Raw genomic sequence first — 22306 nt, 5'->3', positions numbered from 1 at the left:
AAAGAACTACCTGAGACTGGGTAATTTATAACCTAGAGAGGTTTAATTGACACACAGTTCTGCAATGGCTGGGGAGGCCACAGGAAACTTAAAATCATGGCAGAAGGTGAAGGGGAAGCAAGGAATGTCTTACGTGGCAGCAGGAGACAGAGCAAGGCGGTAACTGCCAAACACTTTTAAAGCATCAGATCTTGTGAGAAGTCACTCACTATCATGAGAACAGCATAGGGGAGACCACCCCATGATCCAATTACCTCCCACCAGATCCCTTCCTCGACATGTAGGGATTATAATTCAAGATTAGATTTGGGTGGGGACACAGAGCCAAACCATACCAAAAAGTTTTTATAATATTCTAAATCCTTTGTTACTTCAACAATGTTCACTGCTTTCACCAGAAGTAGATTCCATCTCAAGAAACCACTCTTTGCTCATCCATAAGAAGTAACTCCTCATCCATTCAAGTTTTATCATGAGATTGCAGTAATTTATTCATGTCTTCAGGGTCCACTTCTAATTCTAGTTCTCTTGCTATTACCAGCACAACTGCAGTGACTTCCTCTACTGAAGTCTCAGAGCCCTCAAAGTCATCCATGAGGGTTGAAATCAACTTCTTCCAAATTCCTGTTAATGTTGATATTTTGACCCCACTCCCACGAATCCCCACTCCACGAATCAATCCTCACCTCTTTCAGCCTTCACAGAACTGAAAAGAGTTAGGGCCTTGCTCCGGGTGTTAGGCTTTCGCTTAAGGGAATGTTGTAGCTGCTAAAACTTTCTCCGTATCAGCGATAAGGCTGTTTGCTTTCTTATCATTCGTGCCTTCACTGGAGTAGCACTTTGAATTTCTTTCAAGAACTTTTCCTTTGCATTCACGACTTGGCTGTTTGGCATAAGAGGCCTAGCTTTCAGCCTGTCTTGCCTTTCAATATGCCTTTAACTAAGCTTAACTGTTTCGAGCTTTGATTTAAAGTGATAGAGGTGCGACTCCTCCTTTCACATGAGCACTTAGAGACCACTATATTGTTATTAATTGCCCTAATTTCAATATTGTGTCTCAATGAATAGGGAGGCCCAAGGAGAGGGAGAGAGATCCGAGAATGGCCGGTTGGTGGAGTAGTCAGAACACACACATATTTATCAGCTGTTTGCTGTCTTATATGGGCATGGTTCATGGCACCCTAAAAGAATTAAAACAGTAACATCAAAGGTTACTGATCACAGATCACCATAACAGACATAACAATTAAAAAGCTTGAAATATTGTGAGAATTAGCAATATGTGACAGAGACATAAAGTGAGCACATGGTGTTGGAGAAACAGCAGACAGAATTCAACACAGGGTTACCACAAACCTACATTAAAAAAACACAGTATCTGCAAAGTGCGATAAAGCACAGCACAGTAAAACAAGATACGCCTCTACACACAGTGTAGCAATCGGAGCTAGCTAGGTTGTACACAGAGGTGAAAGCCATTTTTTTGTTGGCTTTTCTAAATAGAACAGCAATGGACTGGAGTTACAGGGCTCCTCGACTGTACTCTCCTGGCAAAGCTGCTCGAGGACGGGCAGAGACCCAGCACCTCACGATGGAGCCCAAGGGCCTCTGCAAGGAAAGGAGGTGAGAGCACGCAGAGCCACCACTCCGCCTCCCCTGCCCTTTCTGTTCCGGCAGCTGCATTCCAAAGACTAATGAGAACAAGGTGCAACATGGTTTAACAATTTTGATACATTCCTTAGCAAAACATAATTTCTTTAAAAACACATCGACTGCATTACAGTGACTCCATCAGGCAAGACACATGTCAGGGAAAAAGCATGAGAAAATTTGGCAGGTATGTCTAACGTGTCAATAAATTAAACGAAGTTTATTTTCACAAAACCAAATGGTCAGACTTGCTCATGGTTTCCTACCAAGAAGTAAGAATTACTCCCTAGAGACAGTAATCAAAGCACAATTAGACCAGGCCTGGAATTCTTTTAAATATACTATCCTTTCCTCACACATGATTGTACTTTCATTCTTAGCAGAGATCCTTAACTCAAAGAAATACTAATGGGCTTTTCTAGCTTTGGGTCTTTCTGTGATAATATGCAATCATAACACAGATTTAAAAAAAAAAAAAAGCAATTCATTTACAGCTACTACTACATATCCCTTACAATGTGTCCATTCATTTATTCATTTAATAAATAATGGCACAGCCTGTTGGGTTGGTCTCTTTCATATACAGACAAACAGAAAAACTTTTTTTCTTAATAATGTCAAAATGTTTTAGCCCCTGGGCAGGAATTTATCACTGTTAGAATATTCCATTAAGGTCCTATTTGAGTAAAAGTTTTTTTAATAAAATGAAACTATTGTAACAGGATAACTCTATATTTTCAAAATGTAGTAAATGGTCAAAGAACAGAGAGACCAATGGAGGAAGGTAGACACAACTTTAAAACAAACCAGGTTTAAGATGAATGATAGTATTTGCCACAGCAAATAAAATGGGAATTTGATCCTATGAAAAGAAGTGACATTTTTCCTGTAGCATAACAGAACTCAAGTAGTCTTTTCCAAAAAAAAAAAAAAAAAGAAGAAAGGTGCCTCACTACATCTACGAAGACTGAAAATAAAGTTTACCTGAAAATATCTACAAAATTCCAGAAAGATTCAATAGTAGGAAGCAAGGGGGCAAAGGGTGTCACACACAGTTGTGCAGGTTGTATACTGCACAAGAGTGACACATCTAAGAGGGCACTGCTCACTTCAAATACATTGTTAGGTTGTATATTTATTTTGACAATGTTTCAAGGGACAACAGCAAAGGGCATTCTTTTAATAAAATCAGCATGACAATTTTCTGACAAATGGAAGTAAAATGTATTGAGGAAGGGATGCCTGTTTCCAATTTGCACAAAGACTTCATGTGGGCTAGCCATGTCCCAAATAAAGAAATTATGGTTAATATACAACACAATTCAGGTGATTCCTTGGAACAAATTGCTGCATCGAATCAACTTTTCAACCCAATGCTTTGCACACAAGCATTCCATGAATGTTTATTAAATAAACAAAAAACCAGCAAGGTGATTGTCAGGCACAGTCCTCTCAAGTGATTAACAAGGATGTTACCGGAGACACTGTCATGATTTCATTGCTATAGAAGCCAATTATCTCAGCACACAGAAGAACTGGGAGACTTCAGATCACACCCCTTCACCCAGGGAGAGTCACATGTTTTCTCTCCCTCTTCCTCATACTCCAAGAACAAACTCCAAGATGACAGAACTGCAGGATAGCAACAGTGCTGATCACGTAGTCATGGCACAAAGAGAGCCTTTGATTTTGCATGATTAATAAATCTTCATTATAACTGAGATTTCAGAGTTTATTTGCGACTGCAGCATAGACTAGTATTACTTTACTAATATGCTAAGGCAAGGAAATACGATCCAGTTTTTCCTTTCCACGTGATTTCCTCAGGTAGTCCACCTGCTCAGCCTCCTGTGACTTCCTGTATTCAGTAATATTATGAGGGCAAGAGTGTGGGTAAACAAGAGCAAAAACTCAAGTCTCTTCCTTGGGCCTGGTATGGTAGCCCATGCCTGTAATCCCAGCACTCTGGGAGGCTGATGCAGGAGGATTGCTTGAGCTCAGGAGTTCAAGGCCAGTCTGGGCAACAGATGGAGACTCCACCTCTGCAAAAAAAAACGAATTAGCTAGGCGTGGTGGCACATGCCTGTCGTCCCAGCTACTTGGAAGGCTGAGGTGAAAGGATTGCTTGGGCCGGGGAGGTTAAGGCTGCAGTGAGCTGAGATGGCACCACCTCACTACAACCAGGGCAACAGAGTGAGACCCTGTCTCAAAAAAAAAAAAAAAAAAGAAAAGAAAAAGAAAAAACAAACAGCTCTTCCTCTCTACATATTCATAACTGAAGACCGAAGTCTTCTATGAGGACTCCACATTTTCAGGCTTTGTCATGGTTCCCTTCAAGGGTGATCCCAACTTCTTTAAACACTACTCTAAGATCCCTGAAATAATTTTACTAGCATCTGCTTAACTACAGAGAAAACAGCAGACCCTTATGGCTTATTTGAAAAAGCACAGAATGAGGAGTCACAGATTTTAGTTTGAGTTTTGCAACTTCCTAGCCACAAAGTGACTCAGAAAGTGAGTATCAGCAATAAAAAAGCATTTATCAGTGACAAAGAGCACAGAATCCTCTGTGAGCATCAGTGTCCTACTCTTCGAAAAGGATTACATAATGAAACAAGTGAAAACGCTGTGAAACAGAACATACAAGAATAAAGAAATATTAACAACAAAAAGCATCCATTCAAATTTCCCTAGGTATCCAGAGCTATGAGTCACCCAAACCCCTAAATGTCCTTCCAAATCCTAAGGTGAGCAAAAGGGTTCCCAATTAGACATGCGGGAATGTCTTTATATGTACGTATTATGCTAAGCTATATGCACAAGGCTAATAAAATTTCAACTTACATCTGTATGGCATTCTACAGTTTATTAAGTTCTTTCATATACATTAAATCATGGCAAAGCTGTGCATTTTATATGTTGAATGTATATTTTATAAAGCACTTGGGCCCTTTGGATAATCAATGTATGCACTATATGCATGCCTATTGTATGCAACAAGGAGTATAATGCTATTATTTTAAATTATTACAGTGATGTAAATTGCAGTATCTTTACTTTTATATTAGTAACCACATATATGATTTATATGATGCTGAGCACTTTGTCAAGAATAAAACCCCTAATTAAAACTGGACTCCTATGGGAAAATATGATTCACTTTATAATGATTCACTTTACATTGACTTCCAGATCACACAGCAACCCAAATCATGGTGTACCTGAGCACAGTTTGTGAAAATAATTATTAATCAGAGGGGAGTATAAAAACCTTTGGGAACTACCCCTGTGTTGTGACCTTTCCCCTATAGGATGTATGCTTTTTTATTTTAATAAGAAATAAGATCATTTTACTTTAAAGGGATCAAAAAAAGTTATAGAATGAGTTATATTGGTCAAAATAGGGTATGACTGATCTCTCCTAGCATGTGTCATTACTTGGAAAATGGCAAATATCCCACCTCCTTTTAATGGCATCATCTGAGAATGGCTTTGAGACTAGCAAATTAGTAAAACAAATAAAATGATGCCAAAGCAGAACATTCGATGCCTCTTTCTTTTCCTTCCCTATTGCTTTTAAGTGAAACTGAAGACCAGTCTCCTACATCTGATACCAAGTGACTAATTCAATTAAGCTCAAACTGAAGTTCTGTTTTATATAGAGATTAATACTGTCTGCATTGATGTTTACAAAAAAGCTTTGAAATTTTTTTGGTATATTGATGTTATCTGAAGCCCAAGTGCTCAAATAGCCATAGTTACTAATGCAGATTTATCATAGAGAACTTCACAAATATACATTTAATGTATACAGATGACCAATTCATACAGAGCATGAGCTAAAGGAAAATTTACTTTTTTAGCTATCGCGCGCGCGCGCACACACACACACATACACACACACACACACCCATCTCGTGATACTTCATTCTTCAAATGTTTCGTACTTTCAGGCTTTTTAAAAAATAATAATAATAATAAACAACTCATAAGTTATACAATCACAAAAAGAGCTAAGAAGTCATACATCAAATTCACTTCAGACCATGTGGAAATAAAGTTTTTAATCCGAACTGTGTCACTCCAAGTGGGTTCTCAGCATGTAGGTGGCAGGCAGCTTTTCATGGTGTACAACCTGAGGGACATAAGCTCTTTACCTGTCCAAAAGGAACTTCAATATCATGAGTGAAGTGGCCAACATTTCAGCCATTGCTCTTACAGATTGTAACCACTGAGGAACGAGGGAGATGAGAGAAAAGGAATTAACTTTTGTTGAATATGCACCACATCAAAAAGGAGTTTCCTTACCTATGTTATCTTACTTGAACCATAAAACTGCCTCTTGGGCAGGTATTGCCACTTTTATTTTGCAAAGGAGAGAGAACAGATGTTCCAAAGGATTGAGCAATTGGCCCAATGCCACATAGGTATGCTCAGTGGCAGGCTGAAGCCACATTTGATTTCGGTGTTGCCTACACTGCACACACCAAGCAGGAGCCATGGACGTTTTTTTCCCCTAACAACTACCAAATAATCCACACCCTACTTCCTATAGCCTATAATGACAGGCATTTAAAAGCAAGAAAATCAATATATTCAAAGGGTTTAACAAAAGCTCCCAGTTAAAATGGCAACTCCAGAGAGACCAGGGCTCAGCCAGTCAACACACATTAATTCATGACAATGGGACAATTTTACAGATATGACTTGTTTGTTGCTGAGCACTTTGTCAGGAAATTAAACCCCTAATTAGAACTAAATTCCTAGCAGGGCACAGTGGCTCATGCCTATAATCCCAGAACTTTGGGAGACCAAGGTAGAAGAATTGCTTGAATCTCAGAGGTTGAGGCTGCAGTGAGCCATGTTTGCACCCCTACACTCAAGTCTGGGTGACAAATATGATTTGCTTTACAACAGGGGTCCCCAACCCCTGGGCCATGGACCAGTACCAATCCATAGCCTGTTAGGAATCAGGCTGCACAGCAGGAGGTGAGCGGCAGGCAAGCAAGTGAAGTTTATTCTGTATTTACAGTCACTCCCCATTGCTCACATTACCACCTGAGCTCTGCCTCTTATCACATCAGCAGCTTCATAGGAGTGCAAACCCTATCAGTGAACTGCACATGCAGGGGATCTAGGCTGCATGCTCCTTATGAGAATCTAATGCCTGATGATCTGTCACTGTCTCCCATCATCCCTAGATGGGACCACCTTGTTGCAGGAAAACAAGCTCAGGGCTCCCCATTGATTCTACATTATGGTGAGTTGTATAATTATTATATATTACAATGTAATAATGGTAAAACTAAAGTGCACAAGGCGGGGCATGGTGGCTCACGCCTGTAATCTTAGCACTTTGGAAGGCCAAGGCAGGTGGATCACCTGAGGTCAGGAGTTCAAGACCAGCCTGGCCAACATGATGAAACCCCGTCTCTACTAAAAACACAAAAATTAGCCATGCATGGTGGTGCACGCCTGTAATCCCAGCTACTCCAGAGGCTGAGCCAGGAGAGTCACTTGAACCTAGGAGGCAGAGGTCGTAGTGAGCCAAGATTGCAGTACTACATTCCTCCAGCCTGGGCAACAGAGCAAGACTGATACATGTACACGTATGTTTATTGTGGCACTATTCACAATAGCAACAACTTGGAACCAACCCAAATGTCCATCAATGATAGACTGGATTAAGGAAATGTGGCACATATACACCATGGAATACTATGCAGCCATAAAAAAGGATGAGTTCATGTCCTTTGCAAGGACATGGATGAAGCTGGAAGCCGTATCTCTGAGCAAAGCATCACAAGGACAGAAAACCAAACACCGCATGTTCTCACTCATAGGTGGGAACTGAACAATGAGAACACCTGGACACAGGGAGGGGAACATCACACCCTGGGGCCTGTCATGGAGTGGGGGCATGGGGAGGGATAGCATTAGGAGAAATACCTAATGTAAATGATGAGTTAATGGGTGCAGCAAACCAACATGGCACATGTATACCTATGTAACAAACCTGCACGTTGTACACATGTACCCTAGAACTTAAAGTATAATAAAAAAATTAAAATTAAAAAAGTGCACAATAAACGCAATATACTTGAATCATCCCCAAACCATCTCCTGCCCCTACTCACCAGTCCGCAAAAAAATTGTCTTCCACAAAACCATTCCCTGGTGCCACAAACTTGGGGGAATGCTGTTTTACACTAAGATTTTGAGATCTTATGGCCACCAAAACCTGACTGAAGAGGCTTCTGTAAAAACTCAAGAGACTACTAAGTTTAAAAGCGATCCAGGATGAGGAAGTCAGAGTCTATGGATGATAACATTGAATGAATGCTATTTTTTAACATCTATCCCAAAATGCCAGGCACGATTTAATCCTGAGAACCCCCCAATGAGATAGGTGCAATTTGTCACATCATCCCATTCTACAGATAAGGAAAATAAGGCTGAAAAGATTTATAAAGTTGCCTACTCCCCACTACATATCACTTTCCCAGGGCTGCCATAACAAAGTCCCAGAAACTGGGTGGTTGAACCCGAAGTTTATTGGCTCACAGTTCTAGGGGTTAGAAATCAATAATCAAGGTGTCAGTTCCTGTGAGGGCTGTGGGGGAGATTCTGTTCCATGCCTTGCTCCAAGCTTCTGAGAGGCTCAGGCGTTCCTTGGCTTGTAGCTGGGATTCTCCGTGTCTTCACATTGTCTTCCATCTGTCCATGTCTGTCTCAGTGTCCAAATTTCCTCTTTTAATAAGGATGCTACCCATGCTGGACTAGGGCCCACGCTAATGAGCTCATGTTACCTCAACTACCTCTGTAAAGACTCTTTACCAAATAAGATCATATTTGGAGGCTGGAGCATTAGGACTTCAACATCTTTTGAGGGGGTACAATTCAATCCATAACACACAGCTAGGAAGTGGTCAGGCTGCATGCAGTTAACCACTACTCTATAAACCTGGCACCTCCTCAGGGAAGTCAAGGTGAAGGGCAGAGGACCTCCAAGTGACAGAGTTTAGAGACAGACGTGGGCAGACTGGAAGCAGAAAGAATGAGGGAGATGGCTACCATCTCATGAGTATGTATATTCTAATGACTTAAGAGCAATTTTTTTTTTTTTTAGATGGAGTTTAGCTCTTGTTGCCCACGCTGGAGTGCAATGGTGCAATCTCGGCTCACCGCAACCTCCACCTCCCAGATTCAAGCAATTCTCCTGCCTCTGCCTCCAGGGTTCAAGCAATTCTCCTGCCTCAGCCTCCAGAGTAGCTAAGATTACAGGCATGCACCACCACACCCAGCTAATTTTGTATTTTTAGTAGAGATGGGGTTTCTCCATGTTGGTCAGGCTGGTCTCGAACTCCCAACCTCAGGTGATCCGCCAACCTCGGCCTTGCACAGTGCTGAGATTACAGGCGTGAGCCACCATGCCCAGCCAGAACAATTTTTTTTTTTAAGTTCTGGGATATATGTGCAGAGTGTGCAGTTACGTTATATAGGTATATGTGTGCCACAGTGGTCTGCTGCACCTATCAACACGTCATCTAGGTTTTAAGCCCCACATGCATTAGATATTTGTCCTAATCCTCTCCATCCCCGTGCCCCCTACTCCCCGATAGGCCCCGGTGTATGTTGTTACCCTTCCTGTGTCCATGTGTTCTCATTAAGAACATTTTAAACAATTACACCTCACATCTGTTGAGGGCTCATCCACGATCATGCCTGCTATGTGGCCAGCACCGTGCTAATCCTGCCGAAGCTACAGGACTCAGCCTCAGCCTCTGCCTTCAGTCAGCTTTCCTTCTCATGGCTCAGCCAGCTTGGAGGGTGAGAAGGTGCAGACATGTCCCATGTAATCAACAGAGTGAAAGACATCACATCAAAGACTGTACAGGAGAGGTACGTTACAGTGCACTATGAAAATACAGAGGAGCACAGCTTATTTCCATTCCAGATGGCTTCAAGAGAGAACAGGCTCTGCTGTGGGTAGGATTTCAACAGAAAGGGGGTATAAGGTAAAAACACAGAAGTCAAGGGGAACCAACACTCATCAAGACCTTCATATGGAGACCCTAGGCTGGGGCGTTCTTATGTAAGGTACCATATTCAATCCTTAAAGTCACCCTGTGCCATCAATATTATCCGCAATTTACGAGAGAAGCAGCTAAGGCTTGGGAAATTCCAGGGAGGGGTAAGTCCAGAATCCTAACCCCCAACTCAGCTGAAAAGCCAGAGGTCTTGGATACCACAGAACTCAGGTACCTGGCTCTCCAGAGGTTGAAAAGAAAGGCGAACCTACACTATGAGTTAAACCAAATCAACTTAACCATTTCTGACACTAAAACAAATGCGAAAGTATGGCCCAGAATGAAAACATTAGAGAATCCTTTTATCAAAAAATATCACGTCTGCTCAAATTTACTGCTGTAAAATAAAATAGGTTACTGTAGCCAAAATACAGGAAAAATTCAGAAAGGTGTCAAGTGGTCATGTTTAAAAATGGAAGCAATCATGCCGCCAGTAAGGGTAGCTATGCATATGTGGGTGTGTTTGTGTATGTGTTTTCACATGTACATTTTCTCCCTTAAGCCACTAAAACCTTAGGAAAATTTTATGACAACAATGTGCCATGTACGTAAAAGATGGATGGGTTAAAGTTACTGTTTTCTTAGGATCTGTCTGGCATTTGACAGCCATGCACCAGTGCACTATCTGGAAAGATTTAGGACTTCTGCTGTAAAATTATTTATTAGTTGTTATTTATACTACGTGCTCACTGGCAGACCACCCAGTGCTGTAACAATAAAAGCAGTCACGCTGCATCTTTCCAAAACAAGCAAAAGACCAAGAGGGCTGCCTCTGGGTGTCACCACTGAAGGATGTGGCTTCCGGCAGGGAAGTATGTTAAATGTTTTGAAGGTGCTGCAATCCTAACAGAGACCCCGGGAAATGGAAACCGCCTGGGCTCAGCAGGAGCACTCTGCTCGGGTAAATCGTCCTCCTCTCCTGGCCTCAGTTGTCATCTACGAAAGGAAGGCCTGCCCCCAGAGTCCCTAAGATCCCTTTCCCTCTGAATTCTAGACTGTAAAAGACTGAAAGCTATTAGCAGTTCCACACTAACCCCCAGGATGCAATCTGGGGCTAATCTCAGTGCCTGGGGGACTCAGGATCTGACACGCTACCAGCATCTCCTCTACATCCCAATTGGACCTGTTAGTGAGCTAACAAGACATGTTTGAACATTCTTAAAGGCCTCAAAAGAAAAGTTTCTTGCGCAATGTTTAACTTTATTAAGTATGTCAAGGTTGTGGTTCCATTAGACCATCCAAGAAGAGCCTGAGTTTTTCTTTTTGCAATGTAGAAAATAACTATAAAATGTCACACTTCTACTACTTATGCTTATTTAAATAAATAAGCACCAAAAATAATTAATAAAGCAAGATTCTCCCTCCCTTTCCTCCCCCTCAAAAATACCTTTGGGGATTTTTAATTATTTCCCTGTCTAAAAACTTAACCCAACGCAGACATGCCAATATCCTCTTCTATAAGTACACAGGATTATTCCATATTAATCCCCTCCTTTCTGGCGATCAGTATCTCTCTCTCTCTCTCTCTCTCTCTCTCTCTCTCTCTCTCTCTCTCTCTCTCGCAGGCTAAAGCTGGCATCAGCCAGTCTCGCTTGTGCGATAATTAACTCAGGGAGCTTTCCAGTGGTCTTAGGTTAGCCTCCTAATTTTTCCAAGGCTGAAGTAACCCAAAGCGGTTAAAAAGTTATCTGTCCAACCACGGTCACCTAGGCTTACTGTCTGAAGTAGAATTTGTGATTCCAAGCCCTGCTCCTCTCCCACTAAAGAAGAATGTTCTCCTGGCTTGCAAGAAAGAACACAAGGGATACTGCTGCTACTCCCTTTTTTAAGCCTTACTCCTATTTACAATTCCTAAACCTGGCTGCATCCCAGTCACTTCCAGGGACCAAGTCCCACCCCCAAGCCTGATGAATCTACTCACAGAATCTACAGTTTTTTCAAAGTGCCCCCAAATAATTCAGGTTTAGAAATTACTACACATTCATACCAAATACAAAAATAAAGAAAATAAAAAGAACACAATATAGAGAACTTTAATAATATTTTTCCTTTCCAAAAGTTTTATTGCATAGGCTGGGTGTGGCGGCTCACGCCTGTAATCCCAGCACTTTGGGAGGCCACATCGGGAGGATCACTTGAGGTCAGGAGTTTGAGACCATCCTGGCCAACATGGTGAAACCCCATCTTACCAAAACTACAATTAGCTGGAAGTGGTGGTGCATGCCTGTAATCCCAGCTATTCGGGAGGCTGAGACAGAAGAATCACTTGAATCCAGGAGGCGGAGGTTGCAGTGACCCAAGACCATGCCACTGCACTCCAACCTAGGCAACAAGAGTGAAACTATATCTCAAAAAATAAATAAATTAAAATAAAATAAAATAGGCCGGGCACGGTGGCTCACGCCTGTAATCCCAGCACTTTGGGAGGCCAAGGCAGGTGGATCATGAGGTCAGGAGATCGAGACCAGCCTGGCTAACATGGTGAAACCCTATCTCTACTAAAAAGACAAAAAAATTAGCCAGGTGTGGTAGCGGGCACCTGTAGTCCCAGCTACTCGGGAGGCTGAGGCAGGAGAATGGCGTGAACCCGGGAGGCGGAGCTCGCAGTGAGCCAAGATCACGCCACTGCACTCCAGCCTGGGCAACAGAGCGAGACTCTGTCTCGAAAAAAAATAAAAATTAAATAAATAAATAAGGTTTTATTATATAAATTTCCAAACATATTCAAAAGTAGAAATCATTTAATGAATCCCCAAATAAGTATCATCTATTCCTCACAATTATCCAGATTTTGCCACACTTGCTTTATCAATCCCCTTTTCTTCTTTGCTGCAGTATTTTAAAGTCAGTCCCAGAAATCATCCTTACATACAGCCATCCACCACTTAATGACAGGGATACATTCTGAGAAATGCATCAGTGGGCAATTTTATCACAGTGCAAACATCTCAGAGTTGACTTACACAAACCTACATGGTGCAACCTGCTACACACCTAGGCTATATGGTATAACCTATTGCTCCTAGGCTGTAAGCCTGTACAGCATGTTACTACACTGATTACTGTAGGCAATTATGTACCTACGCATACAAAAGGCCAGTGAAAATACAGTATTAAATCTTACAAAACCATCATCATATATTCAGTCTTTTGTTAAACAAAATGTCCTTATGCAGCACATGACTGTACTTCAATATGCATCTCTACAAAAAAAAGCATTTGACAAAATTCAGCATCCTTTCTCGATTAAAAAAAAACACTCACTAAACTAGAAATAGAAACGTCATAACACAATAAAGGCATGGATGAAAAACTCACAGTGGACATCATACTTAATGATGAAAAACTGAAAACTTTTTCCTTAAGATCAGAAACAAGGATCCCCACATATACAACTCCTATTCAACATAGTATTGAATGCTCTAGCCAGAGAAATGAGGCAAGAAAAAAACCTAGTAAAAGGCATCCAATTGGAAAGGAAGAGGTAAAATTATCTCAGTTCACAAATGACATGATCTCATATGTATAACCCTAAATAAAAAAAAAAAAACTAGGCAAATTTAGGAGGCACTTCCAAGATGGCTGAATAGGAGCAGCTCTGGTCTGCAGCTCCCAGTGAGACTGACGCAGAAGATGGGTGATTTCTGCATTTCTAAATGAGTTACCTGGTTCATCTCATTGGGACTGGTTGGATGGCGGGTGCAGTCTATGGAGGGCGAGCCAAAGTAGGGTGGGGCATTGCCTCACCTGGGAGCACAAGCGGTCGGGGGATTCCCCTTTCCTTACCAAGGGAAGCCATGAGTGACTGTACCTGGAGGAACCATACACTCCTGCCCAAATACTGTGCTTTTCCCACAGTCTTCACAACCAGCAGACCACGAGATTCTCTCCCATGCCTGGCTTGACAGGTCCCATGCCCACGGAGCCTTGCTCACTGCTAGCACAGCAGTCTGAGATCGACCTGGGATACTGGAACGTGGTGGGAGGAGGGGCATCCACCATTGCTGAGGCTTGAGTAGGTAGTTCTATGCTCATGGTGTAAACAAAGAGGCAGGAAAGCTCAAACTGGGCAGAGCCCACCACAGCTTGACAAGGCCTACTCCTCTCTAGATTCCACCTCTGGGCACAGGGCATATTTGAACAAAAGGCAGCAGACAGCTTCTACAGACTTAAACATCCCTGCCTGATAGTTCTGAAAAGAGCAGTGGTTCTCCCAGCATAGCATTCAAGCTCTGAAAACAGACTGCTTCCTCAAGTGGGTCCCTGATCCCCGTGTAGCCTGACTGGGAGACACCTCCCAGTAGTGGCTGACAGATACCTCATACAGGCAGGTGCCCATCTGGGATGAAGCTTCCACAGGAAGGATCAGTCAGCAATATTTGCTGTTCTGAAGCCTCCGCTGGTGACACCTAGGTGAACAAGGTCTGGAGTGGACCTCTAGCAAACTCCAACAGACCTGCAGCTGAGGGGCCTGTCTGTTAGAAGGAAAACAAACAGAAAGGAATAGCATCAACATCTACAAAAAGGACATCTACACCAAAACCCCATCTGTAGGTCACCAACATCAAAGACCAAAGGTAGATAAAACCACTAAGATGGGGAGAAACCAGAGCAGAAAGGCTGAAAATTCCAAAAACCAGAACGCCCCTTCTCCTCCAAAGGAATACAACTCCTCACCAGCAAGGGAACAAAACTGGATGGAGAATGACTTTGATGAGTTGACAGAAGTAGGCTTCAGAAGGTCAGTAATAACAAACTTCTCCCATCTAAAGGAGCATGTTCTAACCCATCACAAGGAAGCTAAAAACTTTGAAAAAAGGTTAGATGAATGATTAAGTAGAACAACCTGTATAGAGAAGAGCTTAAATGACCTTGTGGAGCTGAAAACCACAGGAGAACTGCATGAAGCATACACAAGCCTCAATAGCCAATTCGATCAAGCAGAAGAAAGAATTATCAGCAACTAAAGATCAAATTAATGAAATAAAGTGAGAAGACAAGATAAGAGAAAAAAGAGTGAAAAGAAATGAACAAAGCCTCCAAGAAATATGGGACTATGTGAAAAGACCAAATCTACGTTTGATTGGTGTATCTGAAAGTGACGGGGAGAATGGAACCAAGTTAGAAAACACTCTTCAGGATATATCCAGGATAACTTCCCCAACCTAGCAAGGCAGGCCAACATTCAAATTCAGGAAATACAGAGAATGCCACAAAGATACTCCATAAGAAGAGCAACCCCAAGACACATAATTGTCAGATTGACCAAGGTTGAAATGAAGGAAAAAATGTTAAGGGCACCCAGAGAGAAAAGTCGGGTTACCCACAAAGTGAAGCCCATCAGACTAACAGCAGCTGTTTCTGCAGAAACCCTACAAGCCAGAAGAAGGGGCCAATATTCAACATTCTTAAAGAATTTTCCATCTAGAATTTCATATCCAGCCAAACTAAGCTTAATAAGTGAAGGAGAAATAAAATCCTTTACAGACAAGCAAATGCTGAGAGATTTTGCCACTAGGCTTGCCTTACAAGAGCTCCTGAAGGAAGCACTAAACACCGAAAGGAACAACCAGTACCAGCCACTGCAAAAACATGCCAAATGGTAAAGACCATCGAAGCTATGAAGAAACTGCATCAGTTAAGGGGCAAAATAACCAGCTAGCATCATAAGGACACGATCAAATTCACACATAACAATATGAATCTTAAATGTAAATGGGCTAAATGCTCCAATTAAAAAACACAGACTGGCACACTGCATAAAGAGTCAGGACCTATCAGCGTACTGCATTCAGGAAACCCATCTTATGTGCAAAGACACACATAGGCTTAAAATAAAGGGATGGAGGCCAGGCGTGGTGGCTCACACCTGTAATCCCAGCACTATGGGAGGCTGAGGCTGGGGGATCACAAGATCAGGAGATCGAGACCATCCTGGCCAACACGGTGAAACCCTGTCTCTACTAAAAAAACACAAAAAATTAGCTGGGTGTGGTGGTGGGCACCTGTAGTCCCAGCTACTCAAGAGGCTGAGGCAGGAGAATGGTGTGAATACAGGAGGCCGAGCTTGCAGTGAGCCGATATCACGCCACTGCACTCCAGCCTGGGGGACAGAGCGAGACTCTGTCTCAAAAAAAAATAAATAAATAAATAAATAAATAAAGGGAGCCGTCTGGGATCTGGGGAGTGCCTCTGCCCGGCCACTGCCCTGTCTGGGATGTGAGGAGCGCCTCTGCCCAGCCACTGCCCCATCTGGCAAGTGAGGAGTGCCTCTGCCTGGTTGCCCTGCCTCTGGGATGTGAGGAGTGCCTCTGCCCAGCTGCCCCACCACCTGGGAAGTGAGGAGCGCCTCTGCCCAGCCGCCATCCTGTCTGTGAAGTGAGGAGAGCCTCTGTCTGGCCGCCACCCCATCTGGCAAGTGAGGACTGCCTCTGCCTGGCCACCCAACTGACTGGGAAGTGAGGAGCGCCCCACCCCCACCCCCCGGCTGCCCACCGTCTGGGAAGTGAGGTGTGCCTCTGCCCAGCCGCCACACCGTCTGGGATGTGAGGAGCGCCTCTGCCCGTCTGCCGCACCAACCGGGAAGAGAGGAGCCCCTCTGCCCTGCCACTGCCCTGTCTGGGAAGTGAGGAGTGCCTCTGCCCGGCCTCCGCACCGTCTGGGATGTGAGGAGCGCTTCCGCGCGGCTGCCCACTGTCTGGGACATGAGGAGTGCCTCTGCCCACCCGCTGCCCTATCTAGGAAATGAGGGGTGCTTCTGTGCAGCTGCCGCCCCATCTAGGAAGTGAGGAGGACTTTGCCCAGCCCCGGCATCATCTGGGAAGTGAGGAGCGCATCTGCCCACCCACCCCACCGCCTGGGAAGAGAAGAGCACCTCTGCCCCACCGCTGTGCAACCCTACAAATGTGAAGTGACAGCCTTTTGTGTGATCTTTCTGCCCTCCCCAAGTTTGCATTTTTGACATTAAAGTTTACTTTTTAATTAAAAAAAAAAAACTAAAAAATTAAAGGGATGGAGGAAGATCTACCAAGCACATGGAAAGCAAAAAAAAAAAGGCAGGGGTTGCAATCCTGGTCTCTGATAAAGCAGACTTTAAACCAACAAAGATTAAAAGAGACAAAGAAGGCCATTACATCATGGTAAAGAGATCAATTCAGCAACAGCAGCTAACTATCCTAAATATATATGCATCCAATACAGAAGCACCCAGATTCATAAAGCAAGTCCTTAGAGAACTACAAAGAGACTCAAACACCCACACAATAATAATAGAAGACTTTAACACCACACTGTCAGTATTAGACATATTGAGACAGAAAATTAACAAGGATATCCAGGACTTGAACTCAGCTCTGGACCAAGCGGACCTAATAGCCATCTACAGAACTCTCCACTCCAAATCAACAGAATATACATTCTTCTCAGCACTACATCACACTTATTCTAAAATTGACCACATAATCAGAAGTAAAACATTCCTTGGCAAATGTAAAAGAATAGATATCACAACAAACGGTCTCTCAAACCACAATGTAATTGAATTAGAACTCAGGATTAAGAAACTCACTCAAAACCGCACAACTACATGAAAACTGAATAACCTGCTCCTGAATGACTACTGGGTAAATAACAAATTGAAGGCAGAAATAAAGATGTTCTTTGAGGCCGGGTGCGGTGGCTCATGCCTGTAATCCCAGCACTTTGGGAGGCCGAGGTGGGTGGATCACAAGGTGCAGAGATTGAGACCATCCTGGCTAACACAGTGAAACCCCGTCTCTACTAAAAATACAAAAAATTAGCCGGGCATGGTGGCGGGTGCCCGTTGTCCCAGCTACTCAGGAGGCTGGTGTGAACCCGGGAGGTGGAGCTTGCAGTAAGTGGAGATCGTGCCACTGCACTCCAGCTTGGGCAACAGAGCAAGACTCCATCAAGAAAAAAAAAGAAAGAAAGAAAAGATGTTCTTTGAAACCAATGAGAACAAAGATACAACACACCAGAATCTCTGGGACACATTTAAAGCAGTGTGTAGAGGGAAATGTATAGCACTAAATGCCCACAAGGGAAAGCAGGAAAGATCTACAATCAGCACCCTAACATCACAATTAAAAGAACTAGAGAAGCAAGACCAAACAAATTCAAAAGCTAGCAAAAGGTAAGAAATAACTAAGATCAGAGCAGAACTGAAGGAGATAGAGACACAAAAAACCCTTCAAAAAAATCAGTGAATCCAGGAGCTGGTTTTTTGGGAAGATCAACAAAATAGATAGTCCACTAGCCAGAGTAATAAAGAAGAAAACAGAGAAGAATCAAATAGATGCAATAAAAAATGATAAAAGGGATATCACCACTGATCCCACAGAAATACAAACTATCATCAGAGAATACTATAAACACCTCTACACAAATAAACTAGAAAGTCTAGAAGAAATTGATAAATTCCTAGACACATACCCCCTCCCAAGACTAAACCAGAAAGAAGCTGAATCTCTGAATAGACCAATAACAGGTTCTGAAATAGAGGCAATAATAGCCCACCAACCAAAAACAGTCCAGGACCAGACGGATTCACAGCTGAATTCTACCAGAGGTACAAAGAGGAGCTGGTACCATTCCTTCTGAAACTATTCCAAACAACAGAAAAAGAGGGACTCCTCTCTAACTCATTTTATGAGGCCATCATCATCCTGATGCCAAAGCCTGGCAGAGACACAACAAAAAAAGAGAATTTTAGGCCAATATCCCTGATGAACATCAATGCAAAAATCCTCAATAAAATACTGGCAAACCGAATCCAGCAGCACATAAAATGCTTATCCACCACAATCAAGTTGGCTTCATCCCTGGAATGCAAGGCTGGTTCAACATATGCAAAATAATAAATGTGATCCGTCACATAAACAGAATCAATGACAAAAACCACAGGATTATCTCAATAGATGCAGAAAGGGCCTTCAATAAAATTCAACACCCTTTCATGCTAAAAACTCTCAATAAACTAGGTACTGATGGAATGTATCTCAAAATAATAAGAGCTATTTATGATAAACCCACAGCCAATATCATACTAAATGGGCAAAAACTGGAAGCATTCCCTTAGAAAACTGTTACAAGACAAGGATGCCCTCTCTCACCACTCCTATTCAACACAGTATTGGAAATTCTGCTAGGGCAATCAGGCAAGAGAAAGAAATAAAGAGTTTTCAATTAGGAAAAGAGGAAGTCAAATTGTCTCTGTTTGCAGATGACATGACTATATGTTTAGAAAACCCCATCATCTCAGCCCAAAACCCCCTAAGCTGATAAGCAACTTCAGCAAATCTCAGGATACAAAATCAATGTGCAAAAATCACAAGCATTCTTATACACAAAGAACAGACAGAGAGCCAAATCATGAGTGAACTCCCATTCACAATTACTACAAAGATAATAAAATACCTACGAGGCCGGGCGCGGTGGCCCAAGCCTGTAATCCCAGCACTTTGGGAGGCCGAGACGGGCGGATCACGAGGTCAGGAAATCGAGACCATCCTGGCTAACACGGTGAAACCCCATCTCTACTAAAAAAATACAAAAAACTAGCCGGGCGAAGTGGCGAGCGCCTGTGGTCCCAGCTACTCTGGAGGCTGAGGCAGGAGAATGGCGTAAACCCGGGAGGCGGAGCTTGCAGTGAGCTGAGATCCCGCCACTGCACTCCAGCCTGGGCGACAGAGCCAGACTCAGTCTCAAAAAAAAAAAAAAAAAAAATACCTACGAATACAACTTACAAGGGATGTGAAAGACCTCTTCAAGGAGAACTACAAATCACTGCTCAATGAAATAAAAGAGGACACAAACAAAGGAAAAACATTCCATGCTCATGAATAGGAAGAATCAGTATCATGAAAATGGCCATACTGCCCAAGGTAATTTATAGATTCAATGCTATCACCATCAAGCTACCATTGACTTTCTTCATAGAATTGGAAAAAACTACTTTAAAGCTCATATGGAACCAAAAAAGAGCCCGCATTGCCAAGACAATCCTAAGCCAAAAGAACAAAGCTGGAGGCATCATGCTACCTGACTTCAAACTAAACTACAAGGCTACAGTAACTAAAACAGCATGGTACTGGTACCAAAACAGAGATATAGACCAGTGGAACAGAACAGAACCCTCAGAAATAACAACACACATCTACAACAATCTTATCTTTGACAAACCTGACAAAAACAAGCAATGGGGAAAAGATTCCCTATTTAATAAATGGTGCTGGGAAAACTGGCTAGCCATAAATAGAAAGCTGAAACCAGACTCCTTCCTTACACCTTAAACAAAAATTAACTCAAGATGGCCTAAAGACTTAAACGTAAGATCTAAAACAATAAAAACCCTAGAAGAAAACCTAGGCAATACCATTCAGGACATAGGCATGGGCAAAGACTTCATGACTAAAACACAAGAAGTAATGGCAACAAAAGCCAAAATCAACAAATGGGACCTAATTAAACTAAAGAACTTCTGCACAGCAAAAGAAACTATCATCAGAGTGAACAGGCAACCTACAGAATGTGAGAAAATTTTTGCAATCTATCTATCTGACAAAGGGGTAATATCCAGAATCCACAAAGAACTTAAATTTACAAGAAAAAAAACAAACAACCCCATCAAAAAGTGGGCAAAGGCTACAAACAGACACTCCTCAAAAGAAGACATTTATGCAGCCAACAGACATATGAAAAAATGCTCATCATCACTGGTCATCAGAGAAATGCAAATCAAAATCTCAATGAGACGCCATCTCATGTCAGTTAGAATGCCGTTCACTAAAAAATCAGGAAACAACAGATGCTGGAGAGGATGTGGAGAAACAGGAATGCTTTTACACCATTGGTAGGAATGTAAATTAGTTCGACCATTGTGGAAGACAGTATGGTGATTCCTCAAGGATCTAGAACTAACAATCCCATTACTGGGTATATACCCAAAGGATTATAAATCATGCTACTATAAAGACACATACACACGTATGTTTATTGCGGCACTATTCACAATAGCAAAGAGTTGGAACCAACCCAAATGTCTATCAATGACAGACTGGATAAAGCAAATGTGGCACATATACACCATGGAATACTATGCAGCCATAAAAAGGATAAGTTCATGTCTTTTGCAGGGACATGGATGAAGCTGGGAACCATCATTCTTAGCAAACTATCACAAGGACAGAAAACCAAACACAGCAGCTTCTCACTCATAAGTGGGAGTTGAACAATGAGAACACTTGGACACAGGTCAGGGAACATCACACCCTGGGGCCTGTCATGGAGTGGGGGGTAGGGGGAGATATAGCATTGGGAGAAATACCTAATGTAAACAACGAGTTGATGGGTGCAGCAAACCAACACTGCACATGTATATCTATGTGACAAATCTGCACATTGTACACATGTACACTAGAACTTAAAATAATGAAAAATGCAAATTTAACTTGAAAAAAAATTCTAAAAACTGTTTGAACTAACGAATGAACCCAGGAAGGAGGCGTAGGGTACAAAACCAACACGCTAAAGTCAGGTGAATTTCTGCTCACTAACAATGACAATCTGAAAATAAACAATTTCATTTACAATAATGTCAAAAAGAATACAACACTTAGGAATAAATTTAACCAAGGAAGCGAAAGACTTTCACATTCAAAAAACTACAAGACATTGCTGAAAGAAATTAAAGATGACAAATAAATGGAAAGACACCCCATGTCGATGGACTGGAAGTCTTAATACTGTTAAAATGACAATATTACCCAAAGTGATCTACAGATTCAATCAAGCTCTATGAAAATCTGTGGCCTTTTTGGCCGAAAATCCTTTTCCGAAGTTCATATTGAATCTCAAGAGACCCAAAACAGCTGAAATAATCTTGGAGAAAAAAAAATGACAAAGTACAAAGACCCACAGTTCCTGATTTCAAAACTGATTACGAAGCTACGTAATCAAAACAATACTAGCATAAGGACAGACATATAGACCAGTGGTATAGAATAGAGCCCAGAAATAAACCCTCACATATATGGTTAAGTGATTTTCAACAAAGGTATCAAGACTATTCAATGTGGGAAGGACAGCCTTTTTTAACAAATGACGCAGGAAAAGTTGGATATCCACATGCAAAAGAATGAAGTGGGACCCTTACCTAACACCTTGTACAAAAACTGACTCAAAATGGATCAAAGACCTAAGCATAAGAACTAAAACCATACAGACGCCGAGAAGAAAACACAGGAAAAATCATGACATTGGATTTGGCAATGATTTCTTGGCTATGACATCAAAAGCACAAAACCAAAAAAAAGCAAATTGGACTTCATCGAAATTAGAAACTTCTGTGTAAACAACACTATCGAGACAGTGAAAAGGTAAGCTACAGACTGGAAAAAAGTTTGCAAATCTGATAAGGGATTAATATCCAGAATATGTAAGAATTCCTACAACCCACGAAAAACAAAACCAATTTTAAAATGGCAAGAACAAAAAACAAACAAAAAAAAACCCACCTTGAGTAGACATCTCTCCAAAGCAGGTATACA

General features: G+C 42.1%; 1 protein-coding gene across 3 annotated transcripts in view; it reads right to left on the bottom strand.

Annotated features, from left to right (window-relative positions):
* SAXO1 (stabilizer of axonemal microtubules 1) overlaps positions 1–22306 on the bottom strand; it is a 107965-nt gene that overhangs the window by 57321 nt on the left and 28338 nt on the right. The window contains exon 1 of one of the 3 annotated variants that reach the window (XM_050761333.1): positions 5696–6092. The exons of the other annotated variants lie outside the window; for them this stretch is intronic. The gene's annotated coding sequence lies outside the window, so the exon portion shown is untranslated. Of the gene's footprint in view, positions 1–5695; positions 6093–22306 lie in introns of those variants that run through there. 3 annotated transcript variants of the gene reach the window in all.

This window comes from Macaca thibetana, chromosome 15, assembly GCF_024542745.1.
Source record: "Macaca thibetana thibetana isolate TM-01 chromosome 15, ASM2454274v1, whole genome shotgun sequence".
In the NCBI taxonomy this organism is placed as follows: Eukaryota; Metazoa; Chordata; class Mammalia; order Primates; family Cercopithecidae; genus Macaca; species Macaca thibetana.
Note: the sequence above shows the minus strand (reverse complement) of the source record. Positions and strands in the feature narration are given on the sequence as shown.